At 36.2% G+C, this 14432-nt stretch overlaps 1 protein-coding gene across 1 annotated transcript in view; it reads left to right on the forward strand.

The window, feature by feature from the left end:
* The first annotated feature begins 7033 nt into the window (after positions 1 to 7033).
* LOC140157329 (histamine H4 receptor-like) overlaps positions 7034 to 14432 on the forward strand; it is a 173303-nt gene continuing 165904 nt past the window's right edge. The window contains exon 1 of the mRNA XM_072180477.1: positions 7034 to 7621. The gene's annotated coding sequence lies outside the window, so the exon portion shown is untranslated. The remainder of the gene's footprint in view (positions 7622 to 14432) is intronic.

The following is a 14432-nucleotide window of genomic DNA, read 5'->3' on the forward strand; positions in this document are numbered from 1 at the left end:
ATTGGTTTTATTATTCATTTATTTATTTTCTATTCATTTATTGATTTATATATTGCCATTTATCAGGCTTATGGTTGTTATTTATTTTATTCGAATTATTTGTTGATTTATTTATCCATTTATTTATAGAAAGAAAATATTTATTTATTTACATTAAATTTATATTATTTTATTAAATCATCAATTCATTTTTCGATTGATCAATTAAAAGTGGTGAATCCCATGCCCTCGGTTAAAACGAGAGGACCATGTTGTTTTTTAAAGAGTTGATATTAAAATAGTTTAAATCAAAACCCTAAATTCAAATAGTAATCACAGGCCCTTTCATGCCTTCGGGATTAAAGAAATATACTGTAATTTTTCCGTTCCTTTTTTTCTTCACATGCATTTGAAATATCAACAGTACTTGCGAGTTGTATCGCCTTTTGTTTTATTTTACTCACTCTATTATTTCCAGTTAGGTGTTAAAGGCTTAATGTACGATTTCCTTCAAATTTTAAATTTGTCATTATATATTCAAAATGCTGAAATAATACCAGTAATAGGCCCTAATTATCGGGAATGGTTTCTGTCCATTTTGAGCGGAAATAACGAGGTAAACACTGCTTGTTATTTTGGCCGTTTAACACGCAGTTCTATAGGAGGACATAAAGTCATAATTCTTGAATTATGACTTTATGTCAAACTTTGCTCTGTTTACATACAAACACAACAAATTTGGCTGATTCCATTCAGGTGGAAGTTGTGACATGTGTATACATTACAAATATGCCAAAAAAATCAGGTTTGAAAAAAAAATAACCAAATTCATATTTATATAAGATCGTACATTACTTTAATAAATCAAAGTTCAGTTCCAAATAAACGGTGTGTAGAATTAATGTTCTTTTAGCTTTTTTAATTGTATCACGGTTAGGCCTATCGACAAATGTGACAATTTTAAATAAAAAAGAAAACAAACTCTAATCATATAAATGACTTTTTGTTAACACTGATTATGCCTACATTATCTCTGCACTGATATAGCAACAAAAAACTTTCATTTAATTCATACTAGCCCGATTTACACTGGTCATGGAAATAGTAGATATCTACTATGCACTGGTAAGCGACCTCAAAAGTTTGTATTGCTTTTATTGCATTATCAAAATCAATCGATTGAGATACCAAGTACTAGAGATGACTTGAGAGTCCCAGTTATGTAATAGATGCGGTTGAATGATGGCCCGAATGGTGGGCGGGGCTATTTTCCATATTTGGATTCATGACGTAACTCATCGACTGGTTTGGTTTTGGTCACTGTTTATTATAATGAGGGTGCACTGCTGGGGGTAGCGACCCAATGTGTAAGGACCAACGCCTGACGGCGTTGATTATGGTGCTAAATATTCCGTTGGTCCTGTATGGACTAACCCGGGCAGTACCGGGCAACACTGAGATACATCTCGTTTGATGGGAGAATTCCTCAACTTAAAAATGCGCAATTTGTTTTAATAAGATCTTCGTATTTTTAAAACAGTGGTTAAAACAATTTTACCCGTCCTTAAAATGTGTGTGAACTGCACCATTCCATAATAACCTGTTTATAAACATTCTGGAACAACATGTTTCAACATATTAATCGTAAAAATCATTATTATATTAAATGAAATATGAATATTCAAGTTTAACAGCTAAGTAAATGTATGCGCATCCATAATACATGTTTTGCGCATACGTGATTTACTTGTTACTAAATATGAACCCCCATGAGACGGAGTCATTCCAGAATTTATCGGCGATGATCATTAGATCAAAGGTATATCTGTCTCTATTGTGTTTACAATAGAATTTACGTAATGAGCTTAACGCGAGCTCACTCCTTCTCTACTACCTTCATGATCACAGGCGTTGGTAGAGAAGGCACACTTCTCTTGCCTTCACCGAAGTAGTGATGTAAACACTAACATGATTAATTACCATAGCTAGCAATGGACATACACTATTTTTTGTTCCACTTGAACCCATACTATAGGCTATTCGCTGTCGATGTGACGTAATTAATCGGATTAACTACCATAGCAATTGATGAATACAATTTCGAATATATAGCCCTGCACTTCATCGTTCACGTGGCACCTATGCATTAAACCATAGTTGTCAAAGAAATGCTAATCACTCGCCATGTAAGATTAGTATTTATGAAAAGAGTGGTATTCAATCTATGTTTGGTGACATACGCGGGTGATTAGTGCAATCTGCTTGATGGTAGTTATTGCGATTATTACGTCACTTCGACAGCGAATTGTAGTATAGACGAATCCAACAAGCCAAGTGATGGTCAGAATTTATTCGGCCATTATACGCTGGTGAAGTTGCGTAATTAATCGGATTAATTACCATCACCATAGCAATAGGTGAAAACAATTTTGAACATATCGCGCTGCGCTACAAGCAGGTTACACTCATCACCTGTACTGTGTATGTCTGCAATCATAGATTGAATACAATACTGGTCTTTTCAAAGATCTTACAGGTGCAGCATGATATGGTTCAATGAAGAGGTACCGCCTGAACGTATCAGTGTATAACGCGGTATATTCAAAAATTGTTTTCACCTATTGCTATGGTAGTTAATCCGATTATTACGTAACTTCGCCAGCGTATTGGAATAAAACAGGAGGATGTGAGTTCATAAGGGCAATGTCGGGGATTATAGGTCACAATCGATGTGGAGAGATGAGAGGTCCGACCAACAGCCATAGCGAATGGTTCATGTTCAACTAATTCCATGCGGACGGTCTGTGGCTAGTAAGGAATCGTCTTTGACCACATGCGCAGATCTGTCTTGTCAGGAAGATATTTAATATCCCGAATTTATAATAGGCCTATGCCTACCAGTTCCATCGTATAACCGATCTGCTAGAGAATATTTGTTACCATGTTTAATAAATTCGTATTTATCGTATAATAAAATGTAGCCAAATGTATATTATGTGTCACACGGTTTTCTGCTGAACCACTAGCAGGCTATGTTACCACATCTATGACAATGACAAAGGTGAATTTTGATTATTTTTACGATCGTCCGGATGAGCAAATCACTGAATGGGTCTTTAGTTCCCTCCTCTCCTTATCCTGCCAATATTATATGAATCAAAGAAAATAAAGAAAAAATAAAATTAAACAAGAAAAAAAGACAAAGAAAAGAAACAATAAAAGAAAAACAATAGAATAAATTAAACTAAATATGAAAAAAAAATGATCACGAAAGGAGTCTTTAGAAAATGCAAGAAAATATAAATGAAAAGTTTGAACAATATTTTGTTTATAAAAGTTTGTGTGACCGTGATGAGGCTCGAACTCACCATCTTCCGATCTAAAGAACCAAAGTCTTATGCCTTGCCAAGTGAGCTATGCTCGTGAGATGCGAAATAAAGATAAAATAATACATTGTATTCGCCACTTGCACGGTTCCGCCATTATGCACTATGTGCGGGGAGAGCCTCGAACTGGCAGCATACATGAATGGGAATTGAACCAGTCATATAACATTCTGTGTAAGGTTACGTAATTCTTCCTTTCATGTATGCCGCCAGCTCGAGGCTCTCCCCCCATAGTGCATAATGGCGGAACCGTGCAAGTGGCGAATACCTGCTTGTGTCGGTAAATGATTTGCTCAAATTCCATAATGATATAATATTGTGGAGGGCGCTAGCGTGAAATATGCTATCATCACAGTCGCTTCTATTCCTTATAGACGGGTTTCTACGGTATGTCCTCTGATCACGAGTTCTAGTTTCTTCTTGGTTTTATTTTCAATAAAAGGTTTTATAAGATGTATCGTTGACGTCATCAAGACAAGAGCTGGTAGGCTATTGCTGCAAAAAAGAGCACATAATCAGCCTCACCAGTCTATTATTCCATGGCACATTCCACATTTGGTGAATAATTGTTCCGCGGAGGCCTTTGGTCATATACACATACATGTCAATTATGCTGGGAATTATTAGTTGCGAAAATGAGATCACTATGTGCATTTATGGCACACATCAGTTGGACTAGTGTAACAAATCGTACAAACAATGAAGATTATTTTGCAATTCAACATGCTTGAATTGTAATGTTTAAACTTAAACTTAATTTTATACTTTTAAAGTATATCAGCCTATCAGGTGTTTATTTGAAGTAATATATTTATCAAGTTTAAAACATAATAGTTATACTTAACAATAACGGTGTTGACTGAATCCGCTATCTGCCATAATGGACAGTAGGTTTTCAGGCAATGTGTCTTTTCAAAATGCCTTTACCCATATACACTACCAAATTTATCTTTAGAATAACCCATGTTTCAATCAGATCTCAACACTGATTAGTTTCGCTTTCGTAATATGATATGATATATTTCATATAGGAAGCTTGGTACCGTGGAAATTTCTGTTTGCATTTTGGCGCCTTTCCATCAATGTTATTCAATACCTATACATGATGTGGATGAGTTATAATGGGTTTTACGCCATGTTGTCTTTCATTGGAACAGACGAAGTTGAAAATCAATACGTCCATCAGGAAAATTACTTTTCATAGTGTGTTATATAAGCTGGGAGCTTTTTATATTTTTGTAGCAATTTTACAGTAATGAGTATCTGGTAGTGTGTATTTGGCAGCAATTTTTCACGTTTTACTTCGGTAACCAAACATTGTATTGTACCCTGGAATATGTCATTAGTAAAGTAAAGATTGAAATGTAAGTATAGGAGAGTCCACTATTTACGTTGGAAACGGGAGTTTTGAAAAATAAAAACACCGACAAAAAACTTTGCACTCCCTCTTCACGTCCGCTCAAAATTTTCGGATTCGCCCCGTGTTTTCCTAATTTTGTTAAATAAAAAAAATAAGATTCCCCTTCAAGTCCCAAAATAAAATCCGATTCTCCCTCAAAATTTGCATCCCTCTGGCATGTCTGGTGTAAAGCTTAGTGGTTGTGCTATTTTTCTACATTGCCACAAAATATCATTTGACCTTCGGTGCTGCCAAAATGAAAATAAATCAATTAGATTAGGAAGCCCCGTTAATTTGCTTTATTTTGTACATTTTATAGACTTTAAAAAACTAAGTCTTACAGTCATAGGCATATTAGGCTACTATATAAGTGAGAGATTGAGAAATCGTGCCTCATTTGAAGATCACGTCCTCTAGCAATTAGCTACTTGTCTAAATATATTACAGTATGCTGAAACATATTTGTTCATAAAAATTTGCATACAAACAAAAAATACAAACACACAGACAAACAAACCCCACACCACCATAAGCAAGTTCACTATTTTGTACGGATGCAAAATAGCACCATGGTAAAGGTAAGCAATTTATGGCTTGGCTTATGGCTTAGCTTAGTTTTATGAGAAATGGCTCACGTAAACACAGCAAACTGGACATTCTGCACAGAGCAATCGTTATTTCGGAAGTGAATGAAATAAGATACCAATTAGAAACTAGTGGCAAATGGTGGTCATAGACCACAAATTAATCTAGCTGGGGCATGTTGGTGTTGTGGAGGTATCTGACCCCTGCAAAATGTTCCAGAAATGTTCCCCTGGTCATGATGTTTGTTGTCATCGAGTTTGAGTCACGTACTCCTTACAGAAGTCCAGAAAATGCAATTTTAAAATTTGATCCCAGATGACCATTGACCTGACCCCTGCAAAATGGTCATCAAGTTTGTTGTCACCGAGTTTGAGCCCCGTACCCCCTACAGATGTCCAGAAAATACATTTCTAAGATTTGACCTCTGCATGACCTTTGACCTGACACCTGCAAAATGTTTCCCTGGTCATGAGATTTGTTGTCACTGAATTTGAGCCCCATACCCCTTACATATATCCAGAAAATGAAATTATAAGATTTGAGCCCAGATAACCTTTGACCTGACTCCTGCAAAGTGTTCCAAAATGTTCCCCAGATCATTAAGTTTGTTGTCACCAAGTTTGAGCCCCGTACTCCTTACAGATGTACAGGAAATGCATAAACAGTTAATGAATTAAAAAATGTAATTTGTACCCTAAATATTCTGTCACTAAGATGTTATTATTATTATAATTACCTGCAGATATGAAATAATTACTATTTCAACAACCCTTCCTATACCTTTATACAGGAGCCAAGCGTTTGTTAATCGGCGATGAATCTACAGTCTAGTAGCGTATGCGAACGCAAGGTTACGCATACGGGTTACTCTCCTATGTTGGAGGTAGCAGCTCAACATTAAAGCTTTATTCTTTACTTTTATTGCTGATATCAACAGAGCAATCTTTCCTTGTAAGGTTGAGTGGCAATGGCAATGACAAACGGACATTCCAAATGAAAGAATCATATGAATAATAGACGATGTTTAGCAGGTTTTCGTTGTTGAAAGGGATTTAATCTGTTTCACCGTTGTACATCTCCGATGAGCAACGATGCGTCTGCATTTCGTTAAAACCACGCAGAAGCGCCGGACGCGAGTTGTTAATCGGTGATGAACAACGGTGAAACATGATTGATTCCCCAAATAAAAGATTAATCTTCATTGTTTTATTGCAAAAGTGATGTTAATTATGAATATTTCATGCTGAGTAATTGGGTTATCGTCAACACAGAATACACCAGGAGCACTATAACTTTCGGTTGGAGTAGGGTTTATGTTTAGGGTTAGTGTTTAATGCTCTCTGATTTTGTGAATCTAATAGTGTTTTTATTTTAAAGTTTAAAATATTGAACAGTTATGACATATGAGTCTTTTAGTTACATCATAAACGAAAATCCATTTCCGGTAGTGATTTTCTTTTAACTATTTTGATGCTGCATCTTTACCTTTAAAAAATAGAAACACTTTATACAGATGATCGTCACCACTGTCGTCTGCTTGATAAAATCCGTCTGCAAGTTTTTGATCCGCGTATTTGTCGCTCAATCTGCATTATGATCACACATTGCTGGATGGCTGACTCGGCCCATTTATAATACGCAATACCAAATACCAACCGGAGATGAGGGGACCTACATCACTGATTACCATGCAATCACTTATCATATAAGGAGAACATATCTAATACATAATACCCAATATGGGACAATTCTCAATTAAAGTTGTGGACGTCAAATCCGTTGATAAACATACAATTCATCGTGCCCTAAAACTGTGGCTGCATTACTCTGCATAGATATACATTTCAAGTGGTCGTCTGGTATAATACGCCATTCCTGGTGTTATCTACACATCAATAATGCCAAAGACAGCTTTAAGCTATTTCTTATTTATTTGTATCACCGAATGAGGGACATCTGAAAGTCATGCTACGGATCTCATCTATTTGTTTTCTTTATCGTGCCCCGTGTTTATTCCAAACATTGTACTTTGTTCATATGATATGTTTTCGTGCTCAAGAGGATTTGTCCCGCTTAAGGGGGATCTAATGTTTGCTTGTGAATCCCAGAGATATGGTCAATTGTTAACAGGAACATAAGCAGTAACTTACGTGTTTGGGCTCTACTTGACAAAGGCATCCTCAAACTGTATGATACTATATTCCTGTAAGAATTGCATCACTGCTTGCTGAATGGACGGTGTATGTACGATTACGGTCCTGGATCCTTTCTTGTAAGTTAATTTTCTCTGAACATATATTGTTAAAAAGAACCACAACCAAGTAAATAAGCAGGTATACTATGAGCAAGGATGTTATAAATTATACTAATGTCATAGCAAGATAATATTTCGTAAAATGTCGTAAAAGTATATACGTAATAATTGTGTCATAAATAACGTTCCCTTTCTAATCAACATTTCAACTTTTGTTTGAATTAGAAATTTCTTCTTTCAATATTGTAATACCGACAATGCATTCTAAGAAATCAATATTTTTATTTGTTGACTGACAATCCGGGGGGGCACGCAACACAAATGACCATACGGGTATGCTCCCCGGAAAGACCCCCCTTTTTGGATTTCGCAGCTCCGAAAGACCAGCTATATTTGACCAAAATAGAGAGACCCTTGATTTTGGTAATTTCAGCTCTGAAAGGTTTTTTCAGGCGATTTTCAACCGGAAAGCCAAGAAAGACCCTTGATTTGGATTGTTCGCAGCTCCAAAAGTCCCCTTTTTACTTGTTCGCAGCTCCAAAAGCCCCCTATTATCGGTACGCCGTCAGCTCCCAAAGACACACCACCTCAAAATTCCGGGGGAGCATACCCACCAAAATTTTTCGATGTGTCCCCCCGGGCTGACAATATCGTTGCAGATGGAATTGTCTAGTTAGAAATCTACCTCATGTTCTTAGAATCATTAACTTCCTTCTTGTCATTGGAAAAGCCTTGATTCAATTATCAAAAATATTGAAAACTAAGTAATAGCAATAATGTGGCACATTTAGACTATTTTGTGAAGAACGGTACTATATCGACATTTTACCTTTGAGAGCTTTAGGAACAAAATCTCACAAACACGATTTAAAATCTCAATAGCATTACCACATACCCTGAATTTTGCTAATTAAAACGACAAAACTGTTAAAACAATCACATTAATTGTCATCTAATCAATCAGCGTAAATCTCTTAAGGCACCGTAACATCCTTTCCTCACACTTTCTCTTAGATTGAATGTGTTTTATGTTACAACTTGTATAATCTACCTAGTAATGAAGAATCTGGGAAGAGTATTGAAATGTACAACACATTTAATCGTGTAATTCATTTTGTCAAAAGGGATGCCCGTTTTCGTATATCTTTGAGTCAGAGTCAACTTTCTCATGCTGCACTGCACAAGAAAGTAGAGTCTGTTCACTATTGAGTGTATTGATGATAACACTGAACAAACATTACCATTTAAAATGAATTAAGGTGGTACTACACCTCCTGATAAATTTTGTGACTAATTTGGCATTTTTCTCAAAAAATAACTACACACTGGTAACAAATGTTATGTATAATTATTATAGGGGCAATGAATCCAATTACTTCACTGAAAATTCAGTGATTCAAGACAAGTGGTTCATAATATGTTAAGAAATGAGGTACATTCTAGCGGTACCTCTTTTCTTATCATAAATAACGTATACCACTTGTCTTGAGTCACTGAAATTCCAGTGTAGTAACTGGATTCCTTGCCCCTATAATATACATAACTTGTGTTACCAGTGTGTTATTATTTTTTGAGAAAAATGCAAAAATAGTCACCAATTTATCAAAGGGTGTAGTACCACCTTAAAATCAATGTTCAACATTTCTTATTTCAAAGAGTAAATGAAAGACTGTTGCAGAAACATAGTTCATGTTTTACGTTGATCTTTGTAAATTTAATTCCGCAGTAAAAATTTAGATTAGACTAATTTAGCCTGCTGCTGAACGTCTGAAACCAACAGTAATGATCTAATCTTCTTTATCCTATTAATTAACTTGCAAGCACGCACACCTTTTTTTCCAAGATGTGTGAGCCGCTGTTTAGATCAATAGCATTAAGGGAACAAACCAAAAGATCGATGACGTCCTATAAACGTAACAAGAAAGAAACGTAATAATCAAATGTTGAAAATTTTGACATAAATAATAATAATAATGACACATTCTTCAGACCGATGTTTTTGTACACACGTAATCGTGTATTTTTACCCCCTCCCCCCTAAACAAAACTAGTTTCGTTTATAGGACGCCATCGATCTTTTGGTTTGTTCCTTTATGCATTATGGAAACAAGTTGCGCTGCTTTGTTGCCCAACTTAAAACATTTTGGCGTAAAATGATGCCATCAATTAATTAACACACAGTTAATACGTAGTGCATTCCCTAAGTCAATTCAAATGATTACCCTTTTAATAAGAATACATCAGGCTCAAATTAAAGATGTTATAACTGTTCCTCTTTTCAGGCAGATATAATTGAATGTTTAATGCGTAGCAGTGTGTTCTTTCAATCATTCATGAAGACACATGATTGTTATGATAACCTATTAATGCTTTTCAAGTTTCTTCTTGATTGATTCGGAATGGTAAAGCTAGATGTATAGTAAATACTTGACAGGCCGATAAGCGATTGTTTTTTGGTTAATGAATTGGTGTACCTTATGGAACAAGAAGGAACGAGTTACTCTCATTGGTAAGCGATGGCCAATCGCTTGCGATTATATTATACTTTGGATAAATCTTTGATCATAGAAGTACTATGATGAGGTTTCTGTAGCATATTGGTGATACCAGAGCTTAGTTCACATTTCAAGCGATAGCAAGAAGCAGTCTCACTGGGACTGGTCGTATGTTCTTATGTTAGAAAGTAGGACCTTAGTTATTGGTTAAAGCGATCGCTTATGGATTTAGCTGAAGCATATACAGCTGTTATGCGTCTAGGACGAGTAATGCCGATAGATTACTATGTAAAAATACCAAAAGAACCAATCTATAGAATCATTGTCAACATGCATTTCAATATTTGTCTAAAATGGTAATGGACATCACTTAATACAAATTGGTAACATTTTAGCATTATCCTTGTGGAATCCCACTCAACACAACCTCAAAAACGTTTTAAAGATGATTTTGGGATAAGGCTATGTTTCATTTCATTGCACATATCGTTGCCTTCATACAACTTGTGTTTTGTAAGACCAGCCTGGACAGATTCGTGTGCAGCCCAAGGGGACCTACTTCAGATTTGACAAGTCTTCGTATTAAATCTACAACTGTTTCCTGTGTCCAATATGAACTTTTTGTATCATCTAAACTGACTAAACTGAGTCTTGCCCGGTTATAACTCGCGGCGCGCTTTTCGTGTTCAATTTCATTGGGGCATCTCCAACCTGGATCGAGGATAGCCTACTACATCGTGCACCGCCCAATATTATGCACCATTTGGATGCGGATTATCAGAGGTACATTGCCCGTAATGATGAATTATCGCAAGTGATTCAATCCAACTTTAATCGCATTAATCTGGATTCGTAAATGTCATCTTGATAGCCACATTAAAATGATCAGATATTGTTTGATGTGAACTTAATTCATACTCATTTCACACCCTAGGCTTTGGCGATGTATGATTGAAAATTGACCAACAAACTGAATAGTTCTTATTGGAGTAATAAGAAAAGTCACATCTCATTGGTCAGCTTTCAGTTGTTCTTCGCTGGCGGCTGAATAATGATGAACGCTTTACCTTGGTTATGACGTAAAATAATGTGATGTAGGCAGACTGAATTATATTTCAGTTTCATAATGAAATAGGAAAGCTTTATAAGTTCATCTGTAAAGCTTAAAATTTAATTTGCTATCATGGAAGTACAAAATAACTTATTGGTATTTGGTACCATAGAACAACTTTGAGAAGTACCATTGTGGAATAAATAAGTATTCGAAATAAAACTTTATAAACTAGCATATTTTGCAATGCTAATCTCAGGTTGGATTATTATGCATGACGCATTCCGCACATCAGGACAAAATATGCCGTAACGTATAACGCAAATTTATACAGGCTTTTAAAACTCCAATTTGAACAGGATCAAGATGAATTCTCCGGCAGTTTTCCGAGAAGTTAATATTTTGAGACAGCTTACATTTGACTCTACCGGCATTCTTTGATCTGCAAATATGGAATGCGTCAGTTTCAATTTTTTAATCAAATTTGTGGCAGGCATAGACAGACGTGAGGATAAAATATATAACGATACTATCTTAACATTTAACGAAGCTATAGCATCCCGGGTTTCTGATCTCCATTGAATATCGTATTAATAGTGCATGACATATCCTTCCCATTAAGGTGTTAATACACTTTCCCTTCTCAATTTTGCTGAAATAACTTTCGCTCCCATTATGATTAATATCATATTTTGATAATGTCAAACAAAGAAAGGCCTCGCCCACTATTTTAGCGTCAATTTACTGTAATTCGTTTTTAAATAGGATATCATTTTGTTTTTTCTTTGAGGTAGCAAAAATGCAAATGTCAATCAAGTTTTTATAAAATCATTGACTTCGGATATTTCGTTTATCTAATTGGTTATAAATTATAGTCTTCCTGCTCACCTCACCTCACTTCAACAGGCTGTGTTCGACCATTGTTGGACGTAGCCCCCTTCACGATTCTTCCACTGTGATCTCTATCTCTTGCATTTCTTGGCTATGTAGGTCCCATGTAAGCAGTAATGTCGTCACGCCACCTACTCTTCTGTCTTCCTCTTGATCTTTTCCCTGTTCTTGGTTGCCATTCTGTAAGTCGTTTAGTCCATCTGTTATCTTCCCTTCGTACAAGGTGACCTGCCCATCTCCATTTCGCTTCTTTGAGTTTCACCATAATAATGTCTTTGACTTGAGTTTGACGTCTTATTTCAGTGTTCTTAATTTTATCCCTTAAGGTAATGTGTGCATCTTCCTGCTCGATAATGTTCAAATTCCATTAAAAAAATAGCTTCACGAGTCGACATGGTATAACAAACAAGTTAATGTATCTTTTATGAGCTTTTATAAGTCTCTTATGAGCTTAAAACCCTTAAAACAGCCAGATGAGCTTAAAACAGCCAGACAGCCTTTAGAATGAAAATATTTACGAATGATATCAAAATTGAATTAGACATTTGCAAACATCAGAATTGAACAGGTGCAGAAGTTTAAAAAGCGAAACAAAAACAGCTAATAGGAACAATGTAGAATGTGTCACATTTCCCTTCCTGTATATAAATAACCTTGCTCCCCTTGTCTTTGACTTATCAAATATCCCTTCCCATACGTTGCAATTGTCTAGATCGTAAGACACATACTGTCTGTTCTAATCGATTTCTGTAGTATGATGAAACTCCAACCAGCACAGGGGATACTTTAAAGAGGAACCAACACATCTGGAAATGTAGCATGTTTAAGTCCATTTAATCCAGTAACATTATTTTTATGAGGAGAGATTAGTGACATTCACCCACAAGACACAGATTTTATTGCACCATATCCCACAATGCAAATTGATTCTGAGGTGACCTTCAAGAGCAGGTGGGGTAAACTTATATTTATGCAGAATTGTGTAAAGTCCTAGTGCATGCATGATGGGATATTATCCCGGGGATATTATCTGAGTTTGAGATTTCTTGCTATGTGGTAGGTATATTGCTACAACTTTACCACAGACATTCCCGATTTTCTTAAAGTTGACCTGGTCAACGTTTATTCCTCTTTAACATTTACCATGCATATTAAACTCAGACAGTAATCACATTGTGCAACAATTTACCTCCTCACTACAAGTGTCGCATTACACATACTATGGATCAAATATACCTTGTTTAAATTGTGACATCTACCGTAAAGAATTTATTCACTGGGGCTTAAACCCCGAACTATTACTTCGTAACCAATGGTAACATTTCGTGGCTTGTTTTGCAACCTTATCCGATCAATTTTGATTAGGATGGAATACTATATTAATTTGATACCTGCTTGCTGGAGGCGTTTTGTGGGGCATAGTGCAGTTATACTGCACAGCAAACATGATTCGACCTTTACAGTACCTAAACCGGGTTAACAGGAAATTACTCCAGCAAAATCAATCGATAAAGTCTAGCCCATCCTCCACATTGAATGGTGGACTGCACTTATGCCCACATATGGCACTTGCCAATCAATAATCACCCACTTGAAATCCCTGACTCGCTCCATTGACCAAAGTTACGGACAGATATGGGAGTTGTTTTTGCTGTTATTTGTCACTTACATATCAGGGAGGTACGAACATTTACAGATGCCCCACCTACTCAGTTTTTAGCCTACATGTAATATATACATTATTCGTGATTGACAGCAAGTACAAAAAATATTCGTCAAGTGGTTTAGCTTTAATGCCCTCCAGAAGAGTGCGGTCCACAAGTGCAGGCCATGCGTGCCCTTCCTTACTAAAACAACAAAGTGCAAATATTTCCAAACATCTACATGAGGTAAAAATTTAGGACATGTTACAAAACTATATTTTTCATAGAGCACAATAAATATTGACCGCTTATTTTTCACACAGTGACTTTTACTAGGCAATGCCCTATACCTATAACATACACTGTTTGTAGAGGTCACGCGTCAATGGTGAGAGCACTGTGTATTGTGTATAGGAAAATGAACAGTAACTGCAGTATGGTCCATTATGGTCAGATGATTTGAGGATATTGAATCTACATGTTCCCATATCAAAAAATGAGACCTTTCCGGATAACTTTCCGATAGTCACCGGGTAGACACCGGCAAATTTCACATGCAAATTAGATAGGTAGCGGGTGACTACCCGATAAATTTTTGGGAAACTAGCGGGTAACTACCCGGTGACTTTGGGAAACCATAGTGGATACCTTTCAGGTAATAGGTACCGGATGTCTACCCGATGACTTTTTTGGGAAACTAGCGGGTAACTACCCGGTGACTTTTTTTGGGAACTAGCGGATAACTACCC

Source organism: Amphiura filiformis, chromosome 7 (assembly GCF_039555335.1).
Source record: "Amphiura filiformis chromosome 7, Afil_fr2py, whole genome shotgun sequence".
NCBI lineage: Eukaryota > Metazoa > Echinodermata > Ophiuroidea > Amphilepidida > Amphiuridae > Amphiura > Amphiura filiformis.